We start from the raw sequence: 18007 nt of genomic DNA on the forward strand, positions 1-18007 counted from the left end.
GGAGTGCGGTGGCACGATCTCGGCTCACTGCAACCTCTGCCTCCTGGGGTCAAGCAGTATCTCCCACCTCAGCCTCCCAATTAGCTGGTATTGCAGGCACGCACCATCATGCCTGGCTAATTTTTGTATTTTTTGTAGAGATGGGGTTTCATCATGTTGCCTAGGCTGGTGGTCTACATTATGATGATTGCATGGATACTAATAATGGATTAATCATATGACATACTATGATTACATTTCCTTTCCCGTACAACTTTTTATTTTCCCTGCTATTGATTACTGTCTATATTTTTTCTTTTTTGAGACAGGTCCTCATCCTGTTGCCCAGGCTGGAGTGCAGTAACATGATCACAGCTCACTGCAGCCTCAACTTCCTGGGCTCAAGTGACCCTCCCACCTCAGTCTCCCGAGTAGATGGGACTACAGGCATGCATCACCACACCTGGAGAATTTTTGTATTTTTTGTAGAGATGGGGTTTCGCTATGTTGCCCAGACTGGTCTCGAACTCCTGGGCTCAAGAGATTCACCTACCTCAGCCTCCCAAAGTGCTGGGATTATAGGCATGAGCCACCGTGCCCAGCCTGATTACTGTCCATTATTTTTTTGTCAGCTTAGTTCTCTTCATACAAATGATCAATTCTCCCCAAACTGTCAGAAGCGCAATTCTCCTCTCAATATGTTTTGACATATCAGGTAATCCATCCTACTCCTTGTTTCCCTTAAAAACACCCACCTTCCTCCTGCAATCTAGGCTGGCTTCTCTCTAGGCCTGCCCAGATGTTGCCCTAAGAACCTCTCTCTCAGGCCAGGCGTGGTGGCTCACGCCTGTAATCCCAACACTTTGGGAGGCCGAGGTGGGCAGATCACCTGAGGTCAGGGATTCGAGATTAGCCTGGCCAACATGGTGAAACCCTGTCTCTACTAAAAATACAAAAATTAGCCAGACGCAGCGGCGAATGCCTGTAATCCCAGCTACTCGGGAGGCTGAAGCTGAAGAATAGCTTGAACCTGGGAGGCGGAGGTTGCAGTGAGCCGAGATTGCGCCACTGTACTCCAGACCAGATGACAGAGCGAGACTCCATCTCGGAAAAAAAAAAAAAAAAAAAAAAGACCCTCTCTCTTTTCCATCATCTAAGAATTCCCTTCACCTCTCCTTTGCATTGAACTTTCTGTTTCCTAGATTCCGTGGGTTTTTTTTTTTTTTTTTTTTTAGAGTTTATGCCCATATTTTGCTGGAGCACATTCCCCAGGACTTCCTGAGAAAGGAGGCATAGGACTTAAAACCTTTAGATCTGGGCCGGGCGCGGTGGCTCAAGCCTGTAATCCCAGCACTTTGGGAGGCCGAGACGGGCGGATCACGAGGTCAGAAGATCAAGACCATCCTGGCTAACACGGTGAAACCCCGTCTCTACTAAAAAATACAAAAAACTAGCCGGGCGAGGTGGCGGGCGCCTGTAGTCCCAGCTACTCGGGAGGCTGAGGCAGGAGAATGGCGTGAACCCGGGAGGCGGAGCTTGCAGTGAGCCGAGATTGCGCCACTGCACTCCAGCCTGGGCGACAGAGCAAGACTCCGTCTCAAAAAAAAAAAAAAAAAAAACCTTTAGATCTTACATACCCTCATACTTGATTGATCATTCAACTGAGTATAGACTTCTAGGTTGGAAATTCTTTTCCCTCAGAATACTGAGCACACTGCTCCATCATATCCTAGCTTCCAGTGTTGCTGTTGATAAGTCCAACGTAATTCCTTTTCTTGATTCTTTGTATATGATGTTTTTTCTCTGGAAGCTTTTAGGATCTTCCCTTTAATCCCTGGTATTCTGAAATGTCACAGTGGCATATCTTGGCATGGGTCTTTTTATCATTTATCTTGCTGGGTACTCAGCAGGAGTTTTCATTCCTTCAGTTCTAGGAAATGTTCTTGTATTATGTCTTTGAGAATTTCCTTCCTGCTGTTCCCTCCATTCTCTATTTCTGGAACTCCTATTGTTGGCTGTTGGAGTTCCTCAATTGATCCTTCAATTTTCTCATCTTTTCTCTTCTGTTGTCCCTTTGTCTTGTTATTCTGCTTCCTAGGATATCTCCTCACCTTTTATTTTCTAATCCTTCTGCTGAAATTTTTATTTTAGCTCTCACTATTTTTAATGTCCCAGGTTTCTTCTCCTCCCTTCATTACCTTCCAAGTTCCTTTTTTATGTTTGTTTGTTTGCTTTTTCAATCTGTCTTCCAAGTTGATGGTTTTCCTCAAATAGCCTTGGACTATCTGATCATCTCTGGCTACCAAGAGCTTGGGGTTTTTAAAAACATATGCTGAGGTTTTTTCTTTTTTTTTTTTTCTTTTTGGTTTAGAGACAAGAAGGCCTTGCTATGTTGCCCAGGCTGGTCTCAGACTCCTGGGCTTAAGTGATCCTCCCACCTCAGCCCTCTCAAAGTGCTGGGATTACAGACAGAAGCCACCATGCCTGGCCCAGTGTACTGAGGTTTAGTTTACATTAAAATAAAATATACCTATCTTAAGGGTCCTTGGCTGGTGATCCTTGATTAGTTCCCATGACACTACGAAGCTGCTTGGAAGCTCTGTGTGCAGGTGGGGCTTGCCAGGTGGTGGGCTTCACTATCGAATTACTGGGCTGAAAGCCTGTTCTTTTGTTAGAAGACTTCCAAGTGTCAGCTTTTGGAGGCCTTTTTTTCTGGGGCCTTTCAGTTTTCCCAGAGAACAATCCTTTGATCTCATCTGTGTACCTGACTTTGGTGTCCTAGAAGTGGGGGAGTGGAAGGAGGTTGGAGTCCCACTGTTTTAAGTGGAAGGAAGTTGGGGTACCACTGTTTTAGGTTGCAGATTCCTTTGCCTGCAGGCCTGTTTCACCCCATCCTCCACTGTACTTGGTGACTTCAAGTCAAAGCCTCTTAACTTCAGTTTCTCCAAAGAAGCAACCTCCATCGGCAGGGATGCAGCTGGGAGTGGGGGACTCACTGTCTGGATGGGGTTGGGGAAGGACCAAAAAACCAAGACTTTTTTTTTTTTTAAGACAAGGTCGGGCCGGGCGCGGTGGCTCAAGCCTGTAATCCCAGCACTTTGGGAGGCCGAGACGGGCGGATCACGAGGTCAGGAGATCGAGACCATCCTGGCTAACATGGTGAAACCCCGTCTCTACTAAAAATACAAAAAACTAGCCGGGCGTGGTGGCGGGCGCCTGTAGTCCCAGCTACTCGGCGGCTGAGGCGGGAGAATGGCGTGAACCCGGGAGGTGGAGCTTGCAGTGAGCCAAGATCGGGCCACTGCACTCCAGCCTGGGCCACACAGCGAGACTCCGTCTCAAAAAAAAAAAAAAAAAAAAAAGACAAGGTCTCTCTCTGTTGCCCAGACTAGGTGCAGTGGTGTGAGCATAGCTCACAGCCTTGACCTCCTGGGCTCAGGCGATCCTCCCACCTCAGCCTCCTGAGTAGCTAGAACCACAGGTACATGCCACCACACCCAGCCAATCTTTGGTTTGTTTGTTTGTTTGTTTGTTTGTTTGAGACAGGGTTTTACTATGTTGCCCAGGCTGGTCTCAAACTCCTGAGCTCAAGCAATCCTCCCACCTCGGCCTCCCAAAGTGGTGGGGGAATTACAGGCATGAACCACTGTGCCCAGACAGAAAAGATTTTCAACATTCCCATTCTCAGGTCCATATTTCATCCTGCCTTCCGAGGATGTACCTTCAGTACCTCTCAATCCTGAGCACTGCTGGGATTAGAATAGTTTACTTCTGGTCAGCATCCCGGACCTTATGTGTTTCTACCTTTTTTATTCCTTTTTTCATATTTTAATGAGATTTGGGAAAGCAACAGAGAGAAATAAGTTTATCCAACTCATTGTGTTTAACAGGAAGCTCCCTTTCTTATTCCAGCCAACTCCTATTCATCCTCCATGACTCATTTAGGCACCACCTCCTCCAGGAAGCGTATATTAACATCCCTAGACTGGGTTAAGAGCCCCACCTCTGTTCTCCCACAGTATCCTTTTCTTGCCTCCATCACAGCCCTGATCAAACTATTCTGAAATTGTCTATTTCCATGGCTAACTCTCCCAGCGACTGGGAGCTCATGGTAGTCAGGAGCTCCGCCTCATTCCTGCTTGGACCCGCATATCTCAGAGTCTGGTTTCCAGGTGTATGGAGTAAATATGTGGTGATGAAATTAATGAATAAATGAATGACTAAAAAAATGAATTGGACCTAGCTAGAGGGACCATCTAGAAAGGGAAATAAGCTGAATACAATTGTCCCTATATAAGATCAGTTCCCTAAAAGATATAAGTTCCTTTGATGCTGTGTGTGCAAGGAAGCCTATCGCAGCATGATTTAAATCAGTGAAAAAAAATGGGCACAGCTTCTACACCCTACATTTTTATTTTTTTATTTTTATTTTTTGAGAGGGAGTCTCGCTTTGTCCCTCAGGCTAGAGTGCAGTGGCACGATCTCGGCTCATTGCAAGCTCCGCCTCCCGGGTTCACACCATTCTCCTGCCTCAGCCTCCTGAGTAGCTGGGACTACAGGCGCCCGCCACCGCGCCCGGCTAATTTTTGGTATTTTTAGTAGAGACGGGGTTTCACTGTGGTCTCGATCTCCTGACCTTGTGATCCGCCCACCTCGGCCTCCCAAAGTGCTGGGATTACAGGCGTGAGCCACCGCGCCCGGCAACACCCTACATTAAGAGGATGATGAAGTCCATTGTGGTATATCAGTTGCCACTAAAAATGATGGCTATGAAGAATATGCAATGACATGGGGAAATGCTCAAATGGAAAAATCAAGAAAAAAAACTGTATGTGTAAAATCATTTCAACTACATGAAAAAAATGCAGAGAACAAGGGCAATACACCAGATGCTCAGAGTGGTTGCCTCTGGGTGCTGTAATTATGTGTAATGTTTTTCTCCTCTACTTTTCCTAGTTTTTCTAAATTTCCTAATTTAAAAATGCATTGAAAGTATAATGTTCAAAAAGCTACTAAGAAATTAAATTGGTTAAGTAGCCTGAGAGTACTGGGAACAAAATACTGTGAAGTGGGGGGCATAAGAATCAGTGCACATGTCCACCAGGGCTTGCTGGGAGAGCTCCATTCTTCACCAGCCAGAGCCTCTGAAGGCCCAGGCCCGCAGAACACCCCTTGTTCCCTTCCCTGCAAAGCAGGACCTAGCTTAGGAAGTCAAAGGAGGAGGATCTTGGAGGCCAGCCTATTACGAATCACAATCTCATGGGTTGTACTGATAAACAGAAGGCCCTACACTGGGGCCCACACTTTAGGGGCCACTCTCCATCAGGCAAAATGTCTGTAATGCCATCAGGACCCATCAGGATCTTTGGCCCTGTCCCTTCTAGGCTGCACTTCAAGCACCAAGGACCTCAGAATTTCTTGCCTAAATTTCTTGGGCTTACTTTCGGGAATTGCATGGTCTTATTACCCAGGTCCATCTGTTAGGCCCAAGGAGTGGCCTAAGGGGAAGGGGAGACAGACAGGGCTTGGACATGTTGGCTGGGGTATCTACATATCTCAAGGCTCCATATGAACTATGGGAGGGAAGAGAAGCGTGGAGGGTCAAGGGCTTCTATTGATAACTTGCTTGGGCCCTAGAAATGTAGAAGCAGGTAAGTCTATAGAGCCTTAGGCCTCAGGGTTTGTAGAAGGCCCTAGCCTTCACAGATCTGGGTTCAAATCCATTCATTTGCTGTGCAACCCATGGATGAATCCATTCTCCTCTCTGAACTCAGTTTCCCCAATTATAAAATAGGCATAATAATTCTGACTTCAGAGAATTGTGTTGAGGTTTGTAGAATGACAGTAGTTATGAGTCCAGGCTTTAGGTCAGACAGGCCTGGATTTGGGTCTCAGCTCTGCCTCTCCTAGCTATGCAATTTACGACCCTAAGTTTCAGTTTCTTCATCAATGTAATGGAGATAATAATAGCACTAATATGATAGGGCTGTTGGGAGGATTATGGTTATAAAGAATACGTGATAACATTGGAAAATGCTTAAATGAGAAAATGCTGCTTAATAATGGTTGTGCAAACACTGGCTGTGGTGGAGTTGACTGGGCCTTCTGCACTCCCCAGGCTCGTGCAGCTTTATTTTTCCCCATAGCACTTACCACTACTTGACATATTATGTGTCTTCTGGTTTATTTGTTTCTTTTCCACGCCCATCCCAGACATCCATACACTAGAATCTCAGCTCCACAGAGCAGAAGTTTTGTCTATTTTGCTCACTGTTTCCAAGTGCCTGGAACAGTGTGAGGTACTTAGATGTCCTTCAAATTTGAATAGTTAGCCAGGTGTGGTAGCAACAGAGAGAAATAAGTTTCTAGGCCTTCCTCAGGCTGAGGCAGGAGGATCACTTGAGCCCAGGAATTTGAGGCTTCAGCGAGCTATGATCACGCCACTGCACTCCAGCCTGGGCAACAGAGCACAACCCTGTGTCAAAAAAAAAAAAAAAAAAAAAAAAAGAAGAAGAAGAAGAAGAAGAACCAGTTAACTAGTTATCTGCCATGAAGACGAGGGTAAAAAGGCATTTGGGGCCAGGCATGGTGGCTCATGTCTGTAATCCCAGCACTTTAGGAGGCCAAGGCAGGAGGACTGCTTGAGCCCAGGAGTTTAAGACCAGCTTGGGGATCACAGGGAGACTCCGTCTCTACAATGAAATAAGAATTAGCCAGGCATATTAGTGTGTGCCTATAGTCCCAGCTACTCGAGAGGTTAAAGTGAGAGGATTGCTTGAGCCCAGGTTGAGACCAGCCTGGGCAACATAGCAAAACTCTGTCTCTACAAAAATACAAACATTAGGCGGGCATGATGGTGTATACCTATAGTCTCAGCTACTCAGGAGGCTGAGGCGGGAAGACTGCCTCAGCCCAAGAGTTTGAGACAAGCCTGGACAACATAGGGAGACCCTGTCCCTACAAACAACCAAAAAATTAGCCAGGTGTGGTGGCCCATGCCTGTGGTCCCAGCTACTCGGGAGGCTGGAGTGGGAGGATCACTTGAGCCCTGGAGGTAGAGGCTGCAGTGAGCCATGATCACACCATTGCACTCCAGCCTGGGCAACACAGTGAGACTCTGTCAAAAAAAAAAAAAAAAAAAGGCATTCAGCCATAGGAACAGTCAGAATAAAGGCATGGAAGCATAAAGAAGCCTGACATGCTTAGGAAACTCTACATAGTTCAGTACAACTTGAGTGTAGGGTTAGGAAGGAAACAGAGTGGCTTGAGGAATGAGTGGAGCTGTAGCCTTACCCAAAGGAGCATGCAAGCACTTCCCTAAACCACAAGTGGCACAAAGACCTACTTGTGACAGCGAGGAAGGAGAAAAGCACTAGGGGGAGGTAAAGATGATTCCCAAGTTCAGGTGACACCTAAATCATGACAATGTAAAAAGTGAAAGTAGGCCGGGCACAGTGGTTCACGCCTGTAATCCTAGCTCTTTGGGAGGCCGAGGCGGGTGAATTGCCTGAGGTCAGGGGTTGGAGACCAGCCTGGCCAACATGGTGAAACCCCATCTCTACTACAAATACAAAAATTAGCCAGGCATGATGGTGGGCGCCTATAATCCCAGCTACTCAGGAGGCTGAGGCAGGAGAATCACTTGAACCTGGGGGGCAGAGGTTGCAGTGAGCCCAGATCGTGCCACTTGACTCCGGCCTGGGTGAAAGAGCGAAACTCCGTCTAAACAAAAAAAAAGTGAAAGTGAAAACCTTTTGAAAGATGATTCAGGTAGCCAATTCAGGTAGCCAGGCGCAGTGGTTCACGCCTGTAATCCCAGCACTTTGGGAGGCCGAGGCGGGTGGATCACAAGGTCAGGAGTTGAAGACCAGCCTGACCAAGATGGTGAAACCCCATCTCTACTAAAAATACAAAAAAAAATAGCTGGGCATGATGGCAGATGCTTGTAGTCCCAGCTACTTGGGAGGCTAAGGCAGAGAACTGCTTGAATCTGGGAGGCGGAGGTTGCAGTGAGCCGAGATTGCACCACTGCACTCCACCAGGCAACAGAGTGAGACTCCGTCTCCAAAAAAAAAAAAAAGAAAGATGATTCAGGTAGAGAGGAAAACTCCTTTCTAAGGAAGTCAAGAATCAGACCCAGAAATGACAAAAAATATAGAGAACAGGTGGATGAGGTAATGACAAAAAGTATAGAGAACAGGTGGATGAGGTAATGGTGTTACGCAAGAAAGTCTCATGAAGATTATTTAAAAAGAAGAAATAGAACCATAGGACAAATCAGAAAGCTTGTCAGATACTGGAATCACTTTTAGTAATGGAGACAAACAATCTTGAAAGCAAAGATGGAGGTAAACGGCAAAATGAAGGCCATGGTGGTTTCAGTGGCTGGCTATCCTTTTGCGGGTGATTTTTGTTCCTATAGTCCTTGTTTAACACAACTCACTGTACAGGTTCTGGGATGATAAAAATGATGTTGATGATGATGACAATGATGAGGAAGATTGCTATATACTTCAAATGAAATATTTGTCTATCACTTTTAAAATGTCTTTTTCAGGAAATAAAGAGACAAGTATCACTTCACATTTACATTTTGAAGAGAAGAAAGGCAGAGATTACAACCAAGAGAGCCTCGAATACCAGGCAGCACAGCGTGAGCCTCATTCTGTAGTTGCCAGGGAGCCCCTGGGAGGCTTGATCCAAGGAGTGGTGAGGTCAAAAGCTGCCTTCTTAGAGAATACCTTCTCTAACCTCATGCTCCTTTCAATCATAAGCAAATACTATATGTTATATAATCATAATAAAGTAACAAGCAGACTTTATTTGGGCCTTAGCATATTCTGCCTTATAATAATCCAAATAATCATAAAGTTACTATTTATTTATTTTTCTTATTTTTTATTTTTTGAGACAGAGTCTCACTCTGTCACCCAGGCTGGAGTACAGTGGCGCAATCTCGGCTCACTGCAACCTCTGTCTCCCAGGTTCAAGTGATTCTCGTGCCCCAGCCTCCCGAGTAGCTGGGATTACAGGTGTGCACCACCATGTCTAGCTAATTTTTGTATTTTTAGTAGAGATGGAGAATCACCATATTGGCCAGGCTGGTCTCGAACTCCTGGCCTCAAGTGATCCACCTGCCTCAGCCTCCCAAAGTGCTAGGATTACAAGGATGACCCACCCTATTTATTTTTTTAGACAGGGTCTCACTCTGTCACCCAGGCTGGAGTGCCATGGCATGATCATAGTTCACTACATCCTTGAACTTCTGGGCTCAAACAATCTTCTGCTCTCAGTCTCCTGAGTAGCTAAGACTACAGGCATATACCACCATGCCCAGTTAATTTTTTCATTTTTTTGTAGAGATGGGGTCTTGCTATGCTGCCCAGGCTGGTCTTAAACTCCTGGCCTCAAGCAATCCTGCCTCGGCCTCCCAAAGTGCCGGGAGTACAGACATAAGCCACCATGCCCAGCCATAAAGTTACTATTTAGTTGCACCTACAATGGTCCACAGTTGTACCTACTACTTTGCACAATCTTCATAACTGTTGTGCAAAGTAGTTCTTCCCATTGTATGGATGCAGTCACTGAGGTACGGAGGAGCAATGTGACTTACCCAGACTCACACAGCTAATAAGTAGTGGAGCCGAGATTCAAGTCTAGGTTTGTCTGATTCCAAAACCAATGCTTTTAACTGCTACAGCTGCTGCTTCCTTCTGTCATCCCAGAGCCAAGTGGCACTTCATCTCCCATCCCAGCCTACAAGCTTGGCCCCTCTCCCTCATCTGTCTCCTGTCTCCCCACCACACAGTGCAGCCCAAGCCCCCACCCTACGAACACTCAAGTAGCGCTTCTAGAAGAGACAATCATTCAAGGACGGAAAGGGGGAACACCAAAAAAGGAAGGTGGGGTTAGGCACAGGCATTGTAGCACAGATTAGCTCGGTACTACAATGAGAGAGACAGAGAAGAAGCAAAGGAAAACAGAACTAGCTCTCTAGCCTTACCTTCTTTCCTCCCTCTGCTGGAGGCAGAGGGATAGAGGGTCAGCCATGATGGGAAAGAGTGGGCAGAAGGGGGAGCAGCTAGCACAGCCCGCTGTTGCAGAAGCCTCAGTTCAGCCTCCAAGCCCCCTCCTGAGCGCTTGGGGCCCATCTCTGGCCCACTTGCTCCCATCGCCTGGACAAAGAGGCTGGGCTGCCCTCCAAGCACCCAGCCAATCCCGGCAAAGCCCAGCTCATAGCAGACGGAGAGCCTCTCAAGCCACAGAGAGGGCACCCAGAGAGGTGGAGGGGCTGGCCCAGGGGTCCAGAGGGAGGCAGGGGCAGGATTGGGATCAGAACCCAGGTGTCCGGTTCCTCGACTGAGGGCTCGCTTGACTCCATGGTCTAGGCAGGAGAGGTTGAGGGAAGGGGTGCTCTGGAGGCCACTGGAGGAATGCTTATGATAAGGGCTGGGGCCAGAAGCAACACAGGCCCAAATGAGGTCATCCAGACTTGGCTATGTGGGGGGCCTACTAACAGTTTCCCGTTTCAGTCTGGGTTGAAAAAGCAAAACAATCATTTTTTAAAGTAGCTTTCGCCTTAGTTTCCACCTCAAGGGCATAAATGTTTATCTCCTTTCTCTCCCAGGATCCCACCATAATGAAAATGAAGGAATAAAATAAAGTATGAACTCGTAACAGGGAGGAGGATGGGAGAGGGTGAGATCAGTGGGTGAGAGATTCCAACAAATTTCTGGAAGCAAAAAACAAACAGCAGCGTGTTCACAGTTGAGGGAGATCCAGGAACACCACTTAGGGGCTTGCAGCTGAGGAGGGAGACAGTCAGGCCAGCAGAGGCCCAGAGAGACTCCAGACTTGGAGATGCTAGCCGCAAGAGAGGGTAGGAGGAACCAGGGCACTGGACACAGGGATAAATGGAAGGTAAGTATACGACATCCTTCCTTCCCTGCCACCCCAACCCTGAGACCTAGAACACAGGCCGCCTGGCATTCACCCCTAGGCAAAGTATCAGAGGGCTGCTTGCTAAAGGAATTAAACTATCTGGGATGAGTCAAGACACCTAGTGGCATGTTGGTGCCCCCAAAATAAAGTGCTATTCATTCTGGTCTTTGGGCATTATAACAACCAACTCCCTGCCAGCTCACCAAAATGAAGCCAGTGAGTAGACAAGCAAGCCTGGATACGCAGGCAGCTCACCGCTCAGTCAGATTTTTTCTTTCTTTCTTTCTTTTTTTTTTTTTTTTTTTTTTTGTAGAGACAGGGTTTCATCATGTCATCATATTGCCCAGGCTGGTCTCGAACTTCTGGGCTCAAGTGATCCTCCTGCCTCAGCCTCCCAAAGTGCTGGGATTACAGGCATGAGCCACCATGCCTGGCTCAGTCAGACTTTCTATTAACTTATTCACATACCATAAAATAGAAAGTATGAGAGAAAAGGTAAGCAGCTTACCGGATCAACAGCCTACAGAAAGTTCAACACCCAACTAACGGACATTCCCAAACAAGAAAACAGAGCAAATTAAGGGAAGGGAATGATCAAAGAAATAACATAAGGAGAGGGCCAGGTATGGTGGCTCACGCCTGTAATCCCAGCACTTTGGGAGGCCAAGGTGGGCAGGTCACTTGAGGTCTGGGGTTCCAGACTAACCTGGCCAACATGGTGAAACCCCATCTCTACTAAAAATACAAATTAGCTGGGCGTGGTAGCACACACCTGTAATTCCAGCTACTCAGGAGGCTGAGGCAGGAGAATCACTTGAATCCAGCAGGTGGAGGTTGAGCCACTGCACTCGAACCTGTGCAACGGAGTGAGGCCCTGTCTTTAAAAAAAAAAAAAAAAAAAAAAAAAAGGCCAGGCACGGTGGCTCGCGCTTATAATCCCAGCACTTTGGGAGGCTGAGGTGGGTGGATCACCTGAAGTCAGGAGTTCGAAACTTCACCTCTACTAAAAATACAAAAATTAGCCAGGCATAGTGGTGGGCACCTGTAGTCCCAGCTACTAGAGAGGCTGAAATGGGAGAATCACTTGAACCCGGGAGGCAGAGGTTGCAGTGAGCCAAGATCATGCCACCGCCCTCCAGCCTGGGCGACAGAGCGAGACTCCATCTCAAAAAAAAAAAAAAGATACTTAGTCCTTCAAACTGAAAGAGCTGCCTGAGTACCACTCAGGGTGAATAAAAAACAGACCTTGCTCGGAATGCTGGTTACCTAGGGGTTCGGTTTATAAAAAGTAACTATATCACTTGTGATATGGTCATATCACTTCTGATATGAGCACTTTTCTGTATTCACATTATATTTTGGCATGAAGTTTTGAAACAGTCCTGGGAGTACAAAGGTTGTGTAACTGTGAGTGATGAGGTATAATTACAGTACACTATTTGGCCCTGTGATGACTGATAGTGACATAGTCATAATCACATAAACAGTGTACTGCCAGGTAATTTTTATAATCAATCTCTCTGGATAAAGCATTGAAGATATAATTATTTTTACAGAATAGAATGCAAATGTAATCTACCTTGCTAGATACACAAGTACAGAACATAGAGACTGGAAGGTGGAAGAGGGGAAGGAGAGACGGAGGGAAGGATGGCACTAATAACTATGTCTTACAAAATATATGGTCAAGAGATGCTGTGGAAAACCGATGAAATAAGAAGTCACAGTTTAAAATAGTTTTAATAATAACTAATAGAGGAGCCCAAACAGTAATAAAACTCTCAAAATCTGGGAGGGGGCAGGCGCAGTGGCTCACCCCTGCAATCCCAGCACTTTGGAAGGCCGAGGGATGAGGATCACTTGAGCCTAGGAGTTCGAGACCTAACTGGGCAACATAGCGAGAACCCGTCTCTAAAAAAAAAAAAAAAAAAAAAATTAAAACTTCGTCAGGTGTAGTGGCATGCACCTGTGGTCCTAACTACTCAGGAGGCTGAGGCAGGAAGATTGCCTGAGTTCAGGAGTTTGAGGTCATAGTGAGCTATGATCACACCACTGTACTCCAGCCTGGCCCACTGAGTGAGACCCTGTCTCAAAAAAAAAAACAAAAAAACAAAAACAAAAAACAAAAAAAACCAACTGGGAGGGAGTGCTGAGAAAGAGTCAGCTGTTGTAAATAAGCTAAATTATTTTGTCATAGTAGGAAAAAGTCAAGATAATGTTTAAAGTTGATAAATAGGAAATACCCATTCAAGCATGTTATTTAGAGATATGAAGTTACCATCAGAAGAACTAAATGGGAAAAGTGGTTGCATCTGGGGCTGAGAAGCAGGGGATAGGAAGACATCAGCTTTTTACTACATGAGTCCTTATGTACTATTTTGCCTTTCAAAAACTGTGTATGTGCATTGCTTTGATTTAATTTGTCTAAACAAGCCCTTCTCTTTCTTTAGAACTCTGGCTTCCACACTGTAAATATGAAATGGGGAGGCTGATGATTCTGGGTGACATGAGGTCCTGTTCTCCAATCTATGCTTCTTTTGAGAACAGGAGGTAAGAGAGGCGGGTGAAGGGCTGGCCCCTCCTAACTGACCCCTTGGCTCCTCACAACCATCCATGCAGATACTGTCTCGGCTGCCCCGGCCTGCTCCACCCTCTGGTCCTCTTCAAATCCCACCATCGCCAGTCCAGCCTCTTCAGCCTTACATTCATTCAACTATTTACACCCATTAGTTACTTATACCTGCTCGAGTCACAAAGATTTGAGGGTGCTTACTCCAATAACACAGAATAGAAATTGAACTCGAAAATAAGAACTCCGAAAAAGAAATCAACAAAGATGCTAGAGCTATGCTTCAAATTAACTGGTGGCTGAGGCAAAAAGGAAGAGACAATGAGCTACGACAGCTTCACATTGGGAAGGAAGAAATATACCAGTTTTCAGGGGAAGCAAAGCTTTGATTCGTTAAGTCATTGTCCATGGGAGATTTCATGAAAGAGAAGAAAAATGACTATTTATGGAGCACCTACAGTATCAGCGAATGCCATCCAAATTATCTTGGCTAACCTTGAGAAATATGCCAGGCACGGTGGCTCATGCTTATAATCCCTACACTTTAGGAGGCCGAAGTGGGAGGATTGCTTGAGCCTAAGAGTTCAAGACCAGCCCAGGCAACATGGGAAGACTCTGTCTCTACAAAAAAAATAGCTGGTCATGGTAGTGCATGTCTGTGGTCCAAGCTACTTGGGAGGCTGAGGTAGGAGGATCACTTGAACCCAGGATGTCGAGGTTGCAGTGAGCTGTGATCGCACCACTGTTCTCCAGCCTGGCTGATAGAGACCCTGTTTCAAAACAAACAAACAAACAAAAAACTTGAGAAATAGGCATTGTTATCCCATTTTACAGAAAAACTAAAATTCAGAAAAGGTAAAATGACCTAGCTGAGGCCATCCCACGTGTTGGGGTGGAACATAGATTCAAACCCAGGTCTGTCTGTCTCCAAAGCTCATTCTTTGTGAATCAGTATCATCGGGCCTCAAAACAAAGACACCTGGGGTAGAGCTGCCCCGCCCAAGGTAATGGGGATATACTAAAGACAGACACAGGTCCACTCTCTTCCATAAAAACAGAAAAACAGGGATGACAGACCTGGCTGTCAGGCCAGAAACTGCCTCTGAGCTGCCTCAGTTATAGCAAATGAAACCATGTAAGACAAAAAACAGCAGAAAGAAGGCTGGGCCTGAGCCAGGGGGAGAAAGAGAACCTTGGGTTCATTCCCCAGCCATGATTCTAGATTTGATTTCAGAGAGGTTGGAACAGAGCAGCGGGTCTGTCTGCCATCAAAGCAAGAGTCCTTTAGGTGATGCCCCTTCATCACTTTCTCCCTAACAAGTTGCCTAGCTTCCTTTTGACCGCAGTTTTCTCATCTGTGGGACATAAATATGATAATCCCTGCAACTTTCATGGGATTTCAAGGCAGAAAACAGCTTATTTTATTTTATTTATTTTATTTTATTTTATTTTATTTTATTTTATTTTATTTTATTTTATTTTATTTTATTTTGAGACAGGGTCTCACACTGTCACCCGGGCTGGAATGTAGTGGTGAGATTTCGGCTCACTGCAACCTCCGCCTCCCGGGTTCAAGCGATTCTCCTGCCTCAGCCTCCCAAGTAGCTGGGATACAGGTGCCCCCTACTACACCCAGCTAATTTTTTATATTTTTAGTACAGACAGGGTTTCACTGCGTTGGCCAGGCTGGTCTCGAAATCCTGACCTTATGATTCACCTGCCTCAGCCTCCCAAAGTGCTGGGATTACAGGTGTGAGCCACCGCACCTGGCCGAAACAGCACATTTAAGAAAAGATGCACCGGGCGCAGTGACTCATGCCTGTAATCCCAACATTTTGGGAGGCCGAGGTGGGCAGATCACCTGAGGTCGGGAGTTCAAGACCAGCCTGACCAACATGGAGAAACCCTGTCTCTACTAAAAATACAAAATTAGCTGGGTGTGGTGGTGCACCCCTGTAATCCCAGCTACTCGGGAGGCTGAGGCAGGAGAATCCCTTGAACCCAGGAGGGGGAGGTTGCAGTGAGCCGAGATCACACCATTGCACTCCAGCCTGGGCGACAGAACGAGAGACTCTATCTCAAAAAAAAAAAAAAAGAAAGATGCTCTGAATGCTGGCATTCATACTAGGGTGACTCTTCTAATCAGCGTTCTCTTTTCTGCTCACACCCTGACTGGCCTTATACAAGTCCTTTCTCTCTCTGGGCCTCAGTCTTCTCATCTGTAAAATGAACAGCTTCGGTTGGATGATTTGTCAGAGTCCTTCCAACTTGTAGTTTCTTGATTTCTGTGCTGGTATTACTAAAACCCTACTGGTCATGAACGCTGCCACTCCTCTGAGCTTCCATAGCAGGCTGCGCTCCCCCACTATCATCATCTTTCTCCCCACATAGATTATCTCTACTCCCACTGCCCAAGCGCAGGCCTGATCATCTCTCATCTAGACTGCTGCACCAGCCTCCTCCGCGGATACCCTCCAATCTACCTTCCAAACTGTCCTCTAGAGGGATCTCTCCAAAATGTGGCTCTTGACATGTTCTCCCACACCACACAATAGGCACCTCTCCCCCAGTTTAAAATGTTACTTGGCCAGGCATGGTGGCTCATGCCTGTAACCCTAGTACTTTGGGAGGCCGAGGCGGGTGGCTCACCTGAGGTCATGAGTTTGAGACCAGCCTGGCCAACATGGCAAAACCCTGTCTCTACTAAAAATACAAAAATTAGCCAGGCGTGGTGGCGCACGCCTGTAGTCCCAGGTACTCGGGAGGCTGAGGCAGGAGAATTGCTTGAACCTGGGGTGGGGAAGAGGTTGCAGTGAGCTGAGATCGCGCCACTTCACTCCAGTCTGGGCGAAAGAGCAAAACTCTATCTCAAAAAAAACAAAAATAAAAACAAAACAAAAACAAAAACAAAACAGCAGAAAGCTCTTGACGCTGCTAGTGAAGTGTCCTCATGATGTGAGCTGACCAACCCTCCAGACTCCCCTCTGAGCCTCCCTGTTTGTGCTCTAGTTTGTATTGAACTCATACAAAAAAAAAAGAAAAAGAAAAAACCTCCCCATACATATATCCTGCTGGGCCCATACCTCTGTGTGTTTGCTCATGCTGGCCCCTCTGCCTTCACCTCCCTTTTGCCCCCAATTCCCACCAACCCACATGCTGTCCTTCTTCACCTACCTAACTCCAACTCATCCTCCAAGCCTCAGCTCAGGTATCACCTCCTCCAGTAAGCCTTCCCTGACAGTCCGGGGTGATGTCCCTCCTTTGAGCACCTGTGGCCCCCTGTGCTCCCCTCTGGCATAACACACTGGATAGCACACTGCAATCATCTATTTCCACCACCACCTTCTCCACCCAATTATGAGCACCTCGAAACCAGGAACTATATGATACTAATCATGGAATTCTCTGCCTGTGATGGCACAAGGCATGGCACATCCTGGCATGCAATATTCACTGGACTGACCTCTCTCTCTGAAATGTGGTGAGCTGCCACATGGCTTCTCCTCCTGTCCTCCCACAGCACAGAGCTTTACAGAGTTACTATTAATAATAATGACTATCGCTGAGTAAACACATACTGTGTGCTCAGTGCTTCACCTACGTCATCTTATTTAATTTTCACAACAATCACAATGAGATGGGTTGTTTATGAATTGGCTGGCATATCAGATATACAGTTGTGTGAGATGCCTCCCAGATTTATAAGAAAATGTGGGGGAAGGGCCAAGTCAGGTACTTTTCATTACAGATCTAATGACAATAATTCTAAAGTGGTTATATGAAGGCAAATGTCAGTTTTATTCAGGTGAATGCAGTATGCTGTATCCTGGAATCCAGTAGGAAATCACAGGGCCTGGATATGCAGTCATATCACTCCTTTAAAAAGGTATAAAAATCACATCGCTCCAAAGAAATGCACTAGTGAAACACTAGTGAAACGGTACCTATCAGGTGATGACAGTGATACATTTACATCTAAAATGTTAGAGGAATAATCCTGATCAGCCGTGTAGCTCTGGCTTGTCATCTCTGTTTTGAAAGGGATGCGATGCATCGGTCTTTGCACTGTTGTGTGTTTGCCACATTCCGCCTCTAGGGGGCAGGGCAGTCTCATGTATTATTTTCCATTCTCAGCTTCCCAGCCTGATCAGGACTTTGATGTACGGTATGCCAGACAGCCAGGAAATTTTCTGATACAATTTTTTGAGGGGGGTAGGGGGCTGGCAACATGAATCTCATGCATCAGAAAATACAGTTTTATTCCTATTTACTACTTGAGAAAACTGAAGCTCTGAAAGTGATTTGCCTAGAGTCACACAAAGTCCTTCCATGGCACCATGCTTTCTCTGAATGCTAAGGTCCCAGAGAGCTTCAACTACTAAGCACTGGGGAATGGGCTTCCCCGTGTAAATGCTTCCAACAGGCAGGCTTGGAGAGAAACCAAATACCATGAGGAAGCTGTAGTAACTGGCAAATTATGTTGCCCTAAACGAGCTTCCCCAAAAGAGGAAGTAAGTC

At 46.3% G+C, this 18007-nt stretch overlaps 2 protein-coding genes across 5 annotated transcripts in view; one reads left to right on the forward strand and one right to left on the reverse strand.

The window, feature by feature from the left end:
• IQSEC2 (IQ motif and Sec7 domain ArfGEF 2) overlaps positions 1-18007 on the reverse strand; it is a 91801-nt gene that overhangs the window by 65978 nt on the left and 7816 nt on the right. The window lies entirely within an intron of this gene.
• The window catches only part of TSR2 (TSR2 ribosome maturation factor), a 1158091-nt gene that overhangs the window by 14253 nt on the left and 1125831 nt on the right, over positions 1-18007 (forward strand). The window contains exon 1 of one of the 3 annotated variants that reach the window (XM_050777066.1): positions 13249-13252. The exons of the other annotated variants lie outside the window; for them this stretch is intronic. The gene's annotated coding sequence lies outside the window, so the exon portion shown is untranslated. Of the gene's footprint in view, positions 1-13248; positions 13253-18007 lie in introns of those variants that run through there. 3 annotated transcript variants of the gene reach the window in all.

Source organism: Macaca thibetana, chromosome X (genome assembly GCF_024542745.1).
Source record: "Macaca thibetana thibetana isolate TM-01 chromosome X, ASM2454274v1, whole genome shotgun sequence".
Lineage (NCBI taxonomy): Eukaryota > Metazoa > Chordata > Mammalia > Primates > Cercopithecidae > Macaca > Macaca thibetana.